Raw genomic sequence first — 13,728 nt, forward strand, 5'->3', positions numbered from 1 at the left:
CCCTACACTTCTCAGTTCCTTCACCATAGAACACGGGTCGCACATAGGTCCTGTACTGAAGCTCTATCACATGGCTGACATGTTTACACAAAGGATTCCAAGTAATTTAAGTATTTCGTTGTAGGGGGAAAATAGTTTAAAAAAAAATCTCTCCAGCATGTCATAGTGAGCAGTATACTAGGGATAGCACATATCTAACTCCCACATCAAAAAAACCGCCAAACCCCAAACAAACCAAAAAGCAAATCTCAAATTCAAAATAACCCAGACCCTTACTTGGGGGTAAGGGAGAGACAGGGAAAGCCTTAACTAAAGACAGAGAACAAAGATGAAAGTGGAGGAAGCAGAGCAATGATTGTCCACCTAATACCTCTGCTGATGTTCCTGAAATGTTACACCCCCAAAAGAAGTGAGACATTAAAATCCACAGCATTTGTCAATCGGAATGACCAAACGAACTGCTCTGAAGTTGTCGGGAGACTGGTGATATAATGAAGCAGTAAACAGAGAAGGAAAAAAAACTTGTAAAAACCTTGTGTTTCTTCCTTGGTGTGGTTCTTGTTAGACGGGTAAAAGAATCACCTCCAGTAAGGCAAGTGTGTTATTTTTATTGTAGACTAAGCACAAATACTCGAGTACTTAAACTCTATTTTAAAATACGCAGTACTTTCATGATTTCAAAACAGAGGAACTTGGTCATTTTCATCTTTGCTGACATTCCAGAAAAATGGTGTCAGAAAGGTCTGAACAAACTGACTGATATGCCAGATTTTATTTTGCACATGTGGGTTTCCTCCAGTGCAGTTTTTGACAGAATTGAACCTTCTTTGTGGAAAAAAAAAAAAAAAATTAATTTCACCATCAAGCAAGTAAAAACTTAGAAAAATCTCAGTTGGTAAAATCCTATCTTGACTGGAAGACAATTTTATATTTCTATTTGCACTGTTTTTTCTTCTTAGTGATTTTTCTTACTAAAGAGGTCCTTTTGTTGAGTTTTTATTTTTACTTGTAGGACTTGCTCTATTTGGTAAGCTCTTTCTGAAATCTAAAAGTGTCTGCCTTTTCCTTCTGAAGAAAGGGGTCCGTCATAGTAACATGGCTACATCTGGTTAAGTCTCATTAACAGATGATCTAGTTAACCTTAACTAGAGAGTAACAGCCATTGGTCAAAGATTTTATCCACACCCGGACCTCCAGAGCAGATGCGGTAACAGCAGCCTTCCAAGCACACAGATTGCTATCCAACGGTGACCACAGCTTTCTTGCATTCATTCATCTGAATTATACTCCTTCTAGATCAGTCCCACTTCGTTGGCAAGGAAGGGAAACGTGGTCAGGATCTAGGTTTTTGTTACTGACATAGTCCTTGCAAGCTGGGGAGTTTCTCTTATGCCCTAAAAGGATTAGCACCAACACTGGGTACCAGAATACAAATAATTCTAGGTAGAGGCAAAATAAAGCTTAATACTGATACTATAAAAAAGAAAAAATGCTGATGCTCACTAGTAAGCCCTCAGATTGAGCAGAATGTGGTACCAATAACAAATGGTACCAGGGGAACTCTAACAAACTATGGACTGTCATAGGAAAGCACTGGAGCAGTTACTATGAATAAAGAGCATTTTACTAGTCAACAGTGGAATTAGCAAAACTTAGACCACTCTCACCACATTTGCAAGAACAGCAGTTAGTAGCAAATGAGCACCGAGATACCAGATAACGTCCTGGTGGCTTTGATCATCAGCTGCTGAAGGGGTCCTGGCTGAGCTACCCTTCAGATCAGTCAGGCTATGGAAGATTTATGGACCTTGAATCCAGAAGGCATCGATGGAGGTGGTGAGCAGACCAGTGTTGCTTTAGTTTTGACATTCCTGGTTTCCTTTGGGGGTTTCTGCGTTGTTTTTTTGTTTGTTTGATTGGTTTTTAAGGTGAAACTTAATACTTCTGAAAATCCTTGAACAACTAGATCTAGCACTTTTTCCCCATGAGGCATAATCTTGTGTTCTACCCTAGCAAGTCCAGAGAACCTCGTGCCTGGGCTTTTCTAGAGTATTTGTTTTCTTTTTATTTTACGTAAGACTCCTTTAAACTCTCTCTACTCTTTGAAAATAATTTATATAAATCTTAGACAGTTTTGTCTGGATTAACATAACATTTATGCCATTGTTCAATGGCATAAATAACTCAAACCACGAGTAATCAACAAACTGAGAATTCAGGATAACCAAAATGATATCAGATATTCATTTAAAAGAGAACTCCTTTATAGTAGCACCATTAAAATATGTTGTACTAAGTACCAAAAAGGACTTGTAAGGTGATGAAAAGCAGCACTGAGTTTTATGCCTTTGGATGATAGCAGTGGGATATTCAAAGGGAGGGTGTCTCTTCAGCAGATGCTCCTGATAACAAACTCTTAAGCTCAAGTTCTGTGGGGGAATTCAAACCAAAGAGAGTGCTATAATAGAATAAATATTTCAGTGGGCTAAGTCCACAACCTCTTGTTTTTTGATTACAGAGACATTATATGGTCTCCAAATCAAAAATATGCACCCTGAGGGTTTTTTTGGTTTAGCGATTTGTGTGAAGCAATGTACACACCTTTGTGTAGGGGACAGAAGAGACAGCAAACAGTCAACCTGCAGTTCAAACGTGTTTGTGTTTCATTATCCATGTCTGCAGTACTGTTTTTAATGACTTAAAAATAAGGAATAGCATAACCAAACATTTATTGCACAAACAAACTTCAATGAGTTTGCCTCTACATGACATTTAAGAAATACAAAGAATTTGAACAAATCCAACAAAATGATTTCTAAATTGCTGTTCTTAATGTATAGAGATCTATGCACAGAGAAATCATTTCAGGAAAAATCAGTTGCATAAACAGGCTGTGTAGTCACCATAGTATTAAAAGTCCTTCTCTGGTTTCCTTTTGAAAGTGTCCTGCCGTAACCTACCTAATATGAAGGTTCAAGAACTTTATGTGAGCAGCAACATACTGAGGAATAAACCTAAACCCTCAACAAAACAAATTTATGGATTCTATAAGGACTATGCTCTCTTTCAGCATCTTTGCTTACAGGAACAGTTCCCCCAGAACTTTCAAATGCTGAAGTGTGGGAGAGCATCAGGAATACCTTCTAGTTTATAAAAGCGTTACAGTTTAAGGTTGTATGATTTCAGCACGAACACATTTTAAAAGACAAATCTGATTTTGACAAAACATATTAAACATATTCTATAGTTAGGTCACTTAAAGTGCCCCAATTGAATTTTGATGAACTTGCCACCTACAAAAAATCTGCTTTTAGGGAAAGTGCTATGTATCTGTTAAGCATTAATGTACGAATTAATGAACGTGTCTCTGACTAATGCCAAGAAAACATGATTTTTTTTCAGAAGCTGGCTCATTATATATTATTTTTAATGATACATTCCATAAATGACAGTTTTCAGATCCTATGCAGTTAAAACCCCTGTTTACCCAAATACCTTTCCTGTTTCAGTAACTTTAAAATTAGACAAAGAGCTACATGGCAGTTGATGCTTTGTCCACTTGACTGTTCAAATGGAGGAAAAAGGCCATCAAGCTTTCCCAGTTTTTTACCCCTAAGTACCAGTGAAAGATGCTATCCATACGGCCTCAGCACAAAGATGATAATTTTCATCTAAAACCCAGAAAGAATTCTCTAACACAAAAGATAATCAAAAGCCTGTAATAATAATCTTAACCATAGGATAGATTTCCATAAAAGGGGGGAAAAAACAAAAACACTTTTGTGAAGCATTATCAGTCTTTTTCATCATCAAAGCTGCACCATACAAATATTATATGCCAGTAAAGGATAGCCTTAAGAATAGGTGAAGCGTGATGGGATTTTGTTTACTCACCTCAACTTACAGACTGAATTCCAGCTTCTCATTCAGCTATTCAGCCTAGTTTTGGTACAACCACTGTCAGTTTACAGTGGTAATTACGCTGTATTAATTATTATTTTCATCGCACTTACAGTGAAAATCCCTAGTCATGAAGCAGAATCTCATTATGCCTGGCACTAGACAAGCATCAAATTAAAGCTCATGTTTCTCCAGATTAAAATTCCAGGCTTCCACACGGCAAGACAAAAGTACCATAAAAACATTACTGAAGTCTTCCATGCTGTTATCAACAGGTAATCTGGTATTTGTATAATTGTCATTGTAAATTCCTCAAGTATTTAAGGAAAATAAGATGCAAGCTGGTAAAGTGTACTGCAGGAGATGAAGTATTCTTTATTTTCCCTTTATTTCCCCTACATTCAAACTGACTTGGTCTTGTTTGCCTTGCTTCTTCTAACATAGTTTTTCCAGGCTAGAAAGTATTTCTTCATTCTAGAAGCAAGAGAAATAGTGATTTATGCAAGTGAATTTACAGACTGTCACACCTGCAGTTGCAAGGCTCACTGGCAGCCCATACGCTGTTGGGGGACAGAAGCAGATCTATTTAGCTGATTTCCACCTGCTAAATCTGTTCCTAAACATTACCAAACACGGGTTGAAAGCAAAGGGTCCCAGAAACCATGACTCACTGACAGTCAATTACTGGGCAGGGACAAGCCCCAGAACCCTCAAACTTGGACAAACATTACTTTTGCTGTAAGAAAAGAAACAGCAGCTAACTGTGGAAAATAAACAGAAGACAACAAAGAACCCCAGCCAGGATACAGGGTGACACACCTGCTGCAGCCTGGGAAAGCACCCATTAAGCTTTTGCAGCACCAAGCCCAGAGGCAAAGGCCAATTGTCTAGAAACAACAGAAACGTGATACATTTATAAACGGGTAGGATTCCCAATGTGGTTTTGTCGGGAGAAGAGACGCAACGTGTTCGTTATCATTTCAACCTCCTTTGGTAGACACGTTTTGAGTCTTATCTCCTCGACCTCAGTGCCTAAGGCGATCAAGAACTGTGCTCAACAGACGGCACCAGCTCCGTGGTACTGCACAGTCCAGATAGAGCTTGTCAAGGACTAACTGACTGTGGGGTGCTAATGACTGATAATGGATATGAACTATGCATTAGCATAAAGTGCTTAGTTAAAGAATGTCAGTTTAGTAAAATTTTATTTAAAAGTATAAAATTAGCTTATCTGTCTTCTCAACATTCCCATCTCGGCAATCTTAATTGATGCATAAACACACATGTTCAGTAACAAAGGTTACCAGAACTTTGTGAGCAATGTAATGAAGATCATGATTGCTTTGGTTAATTTTTATATGTGGAATGTGGCACTGGCAAACAGAGAATACAATTTTTAAAATGTGTGAAATTTGTGATACCATCATCCATGACTGATGCACACACAAAAAACTTGTATGTACAAATCCAACACGAGACACAGGGTCAAGTGCCAAAACGGAATAACCTCCATCAATACTCTATACATGGAAGCCCAAAATAAATGAGAAACAAGCATCTCCCACTAAAAAGTAATAAAAAGAAAATACTGAAACAAATGTATGAGATGGATGTATAATATTTGTGTAAGAGGTCAAAAAATCAGCTATCATTTTTTTTAACTGACGTATCCAAAACAGCCAGAGAGAAGAATGTGACAATTTCACCACTAAATATTTTCTTCTATTTTACACTACAAAATTTGCTTGAATATGTTCTATTCAAGGTGAACAGTACTTGCTGTTTCACACAGTCCATGTAACTTCAAAGAGAACAAATGGAAGAATTAACTTGCCTTCTCAAATTTAGTGCATAGGAGGGTACTACTAGAGATGTTCTTACTTGTTCTAAGGTTAAATAAACAAGAAGAAACAAATAACAAAAGAGAAAAGAGGTTGTTTAGTACATTTAAAGATTTACATGGAAGAACAAAAAAGATTTTGACTAGTCTTTAGATATTGTAATTCTTGAGATTCTTGAATACCTTCGGAATTAACACAGTATGAAGCTGGCAAAGATACCGAAAATTATTACTGTAAGTGGTTAACTTCTTTTTTTCATTTCCTTACCTGAAATTGGAAAAGAAATTCAAACTGAGTAACTTAGAAAACAGCAGTCTTTCACGCAGCCATTGTGGTACCGGTGTTATTTCAAATTCTCCTGATTTACAGCCTGCAGAAAACTAGGGGAAAAACGTACAAGTCTTTTTCAAAAAAATAATTTGACAGGCGTTAACAAATCTTCATTATCAAAGACAAAAACATGAATACTGATGACTTCAATGGTGGCAAAATTCACCACATTTTATTTAGCCTACTGAAGTAGTTTTCGTTTAATTTTGAACAAGATTACAGTCACTATATGTTTTTATTATTTTAAATATTAAGATGTTTCCATCATTCATAATATGTCAGTATGGCACATACAAACTACTCAGAAAAGTATTCAGGCAGACTTTCCAGTCTGCCCATAGCTAGGAAAGCCCCTTGGCACGTTTTAAAATCCATTTTTTTAGGTCCACTGAATACAAATCCATTTTTTTAGGTCCACCGAATACCTTTCTCGTTTAAAAGAAGTGCTTTATCTCACACAAAGCATGTACATGTAGGAGAAATGTACTTACTTGCTTTTAGCAACTAAAATCATGGAGTATTTCTTCCCATCACTATGAGATACAATACTAAATAAAAGGATAAAATAATAATACTCATGTAAAGATTTCCAGTACAATGTGGGCAGATAAAGCCACCAGGAGGCTGGTCAACATAACACCTTCCGGCAGCAAGCTCCAAAAAAATCTTCTCTTGAACCTCTGCCAAAAAGCATCTTATAACCAAATTAACAACAGCGTAAACAAATAAATTTTCATTCTCCAGCGAGAATGTTCACATCTGTGTGAAAGTATATAAAATGTAATGGTAGTAAATTCGCATAATTCCTTTTCAAATTATGGACTCGAGTCTGACTGGCAAGAATACAATGAAGTGGCAATAGGCAGATGCACTTTTTTAGAGATCTTCATTATCTTTTATAGGAGTATAAGAGATCGAGACTGACTACTAAGCGCTAATTAGTTGTTTTAAATGAATCACCCTGTGGTTTTGCCAAAGCAAATAGTAGATCTTTTAGTACAGACCTTTCAAAACAGATCACTTTGTACTTAAATCAAGGCTATACTTCAAATTTCTGTAATACAACAAACATTCTGAAGGCAAGGGGACAAGGTTGCATTCCTTTTTTCCCAGCCAGGTTCCCAACACTTATTCTTTTCTTCCAATTTGATTTTATAAAAGCTTAGTACCTCCACCAGCAGAAAATACATTCCCCCCGTTTTAATAGCAGTAATTGCATCAGTTTCTAAGCTATGTCTGTAATTTTCTGACATTCAAATCATGTATCTCATGCATACAACAAAAAGTTTCGCTTTAGCATCCAGCAACAATCCAATTATGTAAATTATGCAATTATCACTTCTTCCATGCAAGTTTAGTGTCATACTAGTTCTAAAATTTACTGATGCTAGAGAGAAAAAGGGCTTCAAAGTTGAGCTGACATTTAAGAACTGATGAAACACCATGCAATGTGGTGCTCATATTTTTAAAAGGTATTATTTTTAGTGGTTCTTTTAGGGATATCAGTACTCTGTGAGTACTGGTGAGATGGATTAGCTCACTAATATGAATGACAATTAACCTGGCAAGCAAATAAATACACATATAAAGTATTTTCATTTATTTTCAGCTAAATTAGCGAGATGATCCAACCTACCGGCCATGAAATCACCGATACCAATGCAATGGAGAGAGTAGCTTAAAGCCACTCTCTTGTCAGCCTTACACAGGCTTAAACCAGTCACGGAATCTCATTCTGAATTAGAGAACAAACTTTGCTCTTTTATTTTTTTAGAAAAGAAATGCTGTCAAGACTAAACAAAGACTAATCGCTAAGTCACTGAGGGCTTATCTATTTACAATGCAAAGAGTAAAAGCAAAGAAGTCATGAACACTACCAATTTCTGTGCACAGCTGTTAGCAGAGGGTATGCCCTTGCCTGAGATCAGAACATGCAGCATGTGAGCGTATTCCCTGTTGTGCTTTACTCTGCCCAGGAATGCAGATGGTTAGTGGATTACTGGTGCTAAGCTTTAAGTCACCCATCTCCTGATATACCTAATCTTGAACCACGCCATAGTTTAAGATCTAAACGCATGCCTAAGCAAAAGGATGAGCTATGTTCAGCTCAAAACAACAGAGGCCTTGTCTTTGCTTGAGAGCTTACTGCCCCTCCTAAAGAAGGTGACGTAATCACAACAGGAATCTACACGATAATAAATGAAAAGCAAAATGTTCTTTCTGTGGAAATCTCTGGGTTCATAATGCTCAGTACAATATGATACCTTAGACACAAATGAAGCTGTAACAGTCCAATATTCTTTGTTCTGCATAGCTGAATTTGTAGGAACAGCCTGTAAATCATAGGGGTTGTAGGGAGCTTTGAAGTTGTTCCTGTTTCGTTGAAGACAATATATATATTCCCCACTATCTTTCAGCAGAAAAGGTTTCTGTCGAAAGAGGAAATTGTTTATATGTATATATAATAATAAAAAACAAATTATCTAAGCCATATATCTATGTATTTTACTGAGATGATAAATTCAGTATCCAAATATAACAAGCTTAGTAATAACACTTAATTGACCAGAAAGTCGTTCAATTATCACATTTTTCTATTCTATTATTTCCAATATAAATAATTATTTTTCTGTTCCACCAGCAGATACTTCATTACTATGTATTGTTGAGAAAAGCCTCATGTAACCTGTTAGTGTTACAAATTTATCTTCAATAATTACATTTCTCCATCTATAACAGTGGTAAACATTGTTAAGCTCAGAAAACACCATAAAGCTCTCGAGCAGCGGACACCTAGCTGCCAGAACTCTGCTAAGGATCTGACAATTGCAAAGTGTAATTTGTCTTCCACTTCCTATTTTTAAGAACTAGAATTCAACCCTGCTAATTAAAATTCTATTAATTTATTCTCGTAAAACATTTTCTTGATTCTAAGAACAGATATGTCATTTTTCAGAGACAAGAACTTTCAGAAAATAAGTATTTTAGATTTATAAGCATATTATTTCTAGAATATGTAATTGCACAGGCTGTGGAGAAGCGAAAATAAAAATCACCGTGAATGTGAACTTCTGAAGTCTGGTGACATCAGCCTCTCTAGCTAACCGTTCAAATGATGGTAACTTCGTTTGCCAGCCAAGTTTGCCTCGAAGCCTCAAAATATGCATTATAACATCATCATCATTTGGTTCTGGTACATTGAGAAAAGAAGAAAAAGTGTTGTTTTTTTTCCCTTAAACATAAAATCTTTAGATTCTTTACACAAGCAAGCCAGACATTGATTCTTTAGGGTCATTGTAGAAGCCTTAGCAAGTGGGGAGGATTAGTCTAATGTTACCGAGACTGAGTAGGAAGACATTGGAAACCTGTCTTAGAAAGTCTTCCTCACAAAAAAGTAATCAGATATTCCAAATTTGTTTTGCTGCAGTCAAAGGACAGTGGTTCAACTGATTTCAAAGAAAGTTCTATTTCCAATGATTTTACACTGATTTGATATAATTTACACAGAAAATTTCAAAGTATTCAGTAGAAAAAACATGGTTTACTGCCCAAAGACCTGAAATGTTAAAAAGACTGAAAGAATGAGAAGGAGCTCCTGAAGAGCAAAACCTCAGCTAAGTAAAAAGAATGGTGAAAATAAAAGAGTAACAATAATACTTTTCTTTGAAAATAAATTCCTTTTAACATGGAAACATACTACCCTACTAGAAATCGGACCAATCTAGTTCTGTATAGGAGAAGAACACTCTAGCTGAACAAAAGACCCTGCAACATTATGGAAATCTATTTGAGAAGCCCTGAAAGGCCCTAAAAATACCTTCTCCCTGTGGTTTTTAATCCCCGTTAAAAAGTGCATAAAAAAAATAAACCAGTTACAATCCAGTTGTGGTATGACTCCCTCCCAGTTTTCAGACTCAGCAACAGATATTTTTAATGGCAAAATAACAATCAAAATCTGTTTTTTCCAACATTAATTCTGGGAGATAAGTAGGAAAACATGACTACTCTTTACAAATCTTCTAATTAAATGCACACGTGCTGTAGCTAACTATAGCATATAAACAACATTACAATAGAAATTCAAATGCTGTCTGAAATTCTGCTCTGAGACCACGTATAAAAGAATCCCAAGATCAGAAGGTGAATACAGAGGGTAGGGTTGTTAGCCTTTGAAACCAGGTTTAAAATGACACGTGTACTCTTACTCTAAAGGCAGGAAAGGGACAGGAAAGGAATGCTGAGTATATTCTCCATTTTATCAGTGTAAATCTGAGGCAGCTACCCTAGCTGCACAGCATAACTAACAGCATAGCCTTCTCCCCCAATGGTATAACTTAAGTACCTGTTCTATCGTAAGAATGAACTTTGGTTCTTAAAGGCTTTTCAGAAGATCTTTCAACTTTTGGTTGCTCACAAGTCTTTTTATGGCAACTCTGTTCCAAATCAGCTGTTTGCAGTTCAGTATTTCTCATATTCTCTGCAACTGACACATTAAAAAGGAAAATATTAGTCATTTAAAACAGATCATTGTGCACAATTATTTTCTAATTTAAGTTCACCTTCCTACAAGTTTACATTTCTGCAACATCTACTTCCCCAAATGCCTTCTGATGGTTTTAGTGGTATGTGGCAGTACATTAAAACTTGTATTCAATCATCAGCTGACATACTTCAGTATGGCTGGATGAGAAATGTAATACTTGCTTGCTATGTATCTCATGAGGTACAGTCTAAGAGTCACTTTGACTTTAGTCATTTGTTTGGCCATGTTTATTACCAGAAAACTTTTTCATCCATTCTGAAAGAGAGAAAGTCTGGACCCCAGCAAAGCAGTACTGCTCAGCAACGGCCAAATTGATGGTTCCTTATCAACAGAAATACAAAGCACAGCGCCATGCAGCGTACTTCAAAGAAACCTGACTCCATCCCAGCCAGACCCAGTACAAGTCCACATCCAATGCCTTGTTTACCAGTTTCTCAATTTCCATTTTTTAATGTGCTGAAGACTTATAGGACACGTTAAAAAAAATGTTTTCTGCAAGTTTCATGCAAAGCCTAGTCCATAAATTACTGACATAAACGAAGTCCAGATTGCAGACTTGCTTGAATTTTGACCCATTGAAGTCAGATTGAAGCTTGCAATGACTCTCAAAGTAGAAGAATTGTGATCATAAGGCCACCAAATCTTTGTGAGTAGCTTCAATTCCCCATACGTACAACTTCCATGAATTAAGGTTTTGTATTTCAGAGAGATGATCCCACTTCGCACTTCAAAAAAACCTCAAGTCGATTGGAGGACAATTGGAAAGACAAATATGTATGTAATTTCCATTAACAACTGCTGGATAAAATCGTATTTAAGACCCATTACACAGCCTTCTCACTTAAAGGAACGACAAATAGTTAAATCTTCACAGAAAAGTATGGATAACCGCAAGTTTTTAAAACCAGAATAAATGCATGCTCTATGTGCTTTGCAGCTCATATACTGAATTGAGTCAGTGTTACATCTCCACTATTCCATTACTCCATTTTTTAAAAGATGTGAAGTTTTGACAGAGTCTTTTTATGTATTCACCACCTACAAAGAAAGTGACGTTTGCATCCCCTGAAACGCCCAGAGAAAGACAAGCCTTCCCTTCTAAAGGCTTTAGAGAGGACAGAGTGTATGTTCACGCTACAGCTGCACACTGCAATATTGTATCTCAGCAAATATTAGAAGCTCAGCCAGCCTGCTATTTTTGGCAGAAAACCAGAAAATGAACTATCAGACCACACTTGAAGTAAAAACCAGAAAGCTTGCAACTTACAGTATGCTTCATTAGAAATGCACTGGAGGACACTGTGTATTTACAACTGTTTCAAAAAGAATTGTTACAATGATGGGGAAAGAAAGTAACATCTTTTGTTGCCCCACTTTGTCATTTTAGGTACTTTACCGTGTTCAGAAGACGAAGGTAGTGTGCCAAAACCATGCTGAACTCCTGTGCAAGCAGAAGGGCTGAGAAGTGTCTTTTTCACATTCTCATTCTTTGACACTAAAGATGCCGGCTTTGTTGTGCTCCTTTTTGAGCTCATTGTCTCATGCTCTGACGCGCTAGTAGGCTGGCAAACAGGTTCTTCCTGTTCCTCCTTACGTACTCTTGAGAGTCTAAAATTGAGCAATACACTTTTTTAGGAAAAAACCCAGAAGATTCAGTCATAGAGGCAAAATAGAATAGTCAACTAAAATACGACGTGTATTATGGTTTGTATTTATGCTGAAGATACAGCTGTTATATGGCACAGAATTACAGCTTTATTCATTAAGAAGATAGCGAGAGTGGGGAAAGAAATCAAATTAAAACTACAGCCCTACCTCTTGTGTTCTGACACTATGGGCATCAGAAGCAATATGACATAAAACCTGATCATTATTTTGATTTCCCTCCAATCTGTTGACAAGAAACTGATAGACAATTTCATTATTTTAAAAAAAGGAATTAAGGCTAAAATCCCCTAAGTGTGGTTTTAATCTACAAAATTCAGGAATGGAGGTTTGCCTGTAAGAAGGCATTCTCGTCTCTTCAGCCTCAGAAAAATATTTTCTTTCATCACGATCTGTACAAAAGGGAAAGGAAGTCAAAAGGTGAACTGTGTTAGAAGACTGGGGACTACAAATGTCTATGGAATCCTGCCACAGGTATCTGTGAAGGATGACAGTATGAGCAGGTTCAAAAAGGGAGAAGACCAGTTCATGGTCAACAGGTTCATAAACAGATACCTGGGGGCACTGCGGCCCCAAACATCCAATAGCCGTGGATGTGAGGGGCGTACAAGGGAAGTGGACTGCAGAAGGCATTCAGGCAGGTTTGCACGGTCTCCCTAAATAGCTACTGTTAGATTCACTGATCCCACTACAGCAATTTTTCCACACTTTCAATTCTTGGCAAGTATTCAGCATCGCTTCACCTTCTCATGCCACTTCGAAGGTTTTGTTACAGTATTTGAGAGCAATATGAACACTCCTTTAGTTTCACTTCAAGACAATAACCATCAAACAACTAAACTCAGTCATTTGAAAAATACTAATACTTGTCTTTTATACAGATGAAAGCAACACGGTACATAGGAATACGTTTGCACAGGGTCATAGGGTATGTAATTCCTCACTGACTAAACTGTATTCCATTTGCAGTGTCTTCACTGGCACTTCCCCAAATTTTCAGTGAGATAAATGAGACTACTGAAATGGGCAAAAAGTATAAAATCTATACTGGAATGTCAATCCAGACTTCACAGAATTCACAGGCAAGCAGTCACATGATTCAGTAGAAGATATTCATCGCTGTTTCAAATTTTAAGTAACAGAACAAAAAGTTATGATAAAGCAATATAATTTCACATACACATTGCCAGAACATACTCCTTCCTCTTCTATGGTTGCTTTGTGTTTCCTTTCTGTGCTTGCTCTGTAAACTGCCGTGCGAAGAATACGGTATTTCTTCTCTACTGAGGATGACTGGGAACAAAGGGCAGAGAAATACATTCATTTAAATAATTTGAGGGGTTGGTCATATACCATAATCTAAAAAAAATCCCAAAACACCAAATCCCTTTAAGTATATCAAGGTTGTCCATACAAATGTTGTCTGTCTATGTATGGGGTTAACAACAG

Source organism: Buceros rhinoceros, unplaced genomic scaffold, assembly GCF_000710305.1.
Source record: "Buceros rhinoceros silvestris isolate BGI_N320 unplaced genomic scaffold, ASM71030v1 scaffold3499, whole genome shotgun sequence".
NCBI lineage: Eukaryota > Metazoa > Chordata > Aves > Bucerotiformes > Bucerotidae > Buceros > Buceros rhinoceros.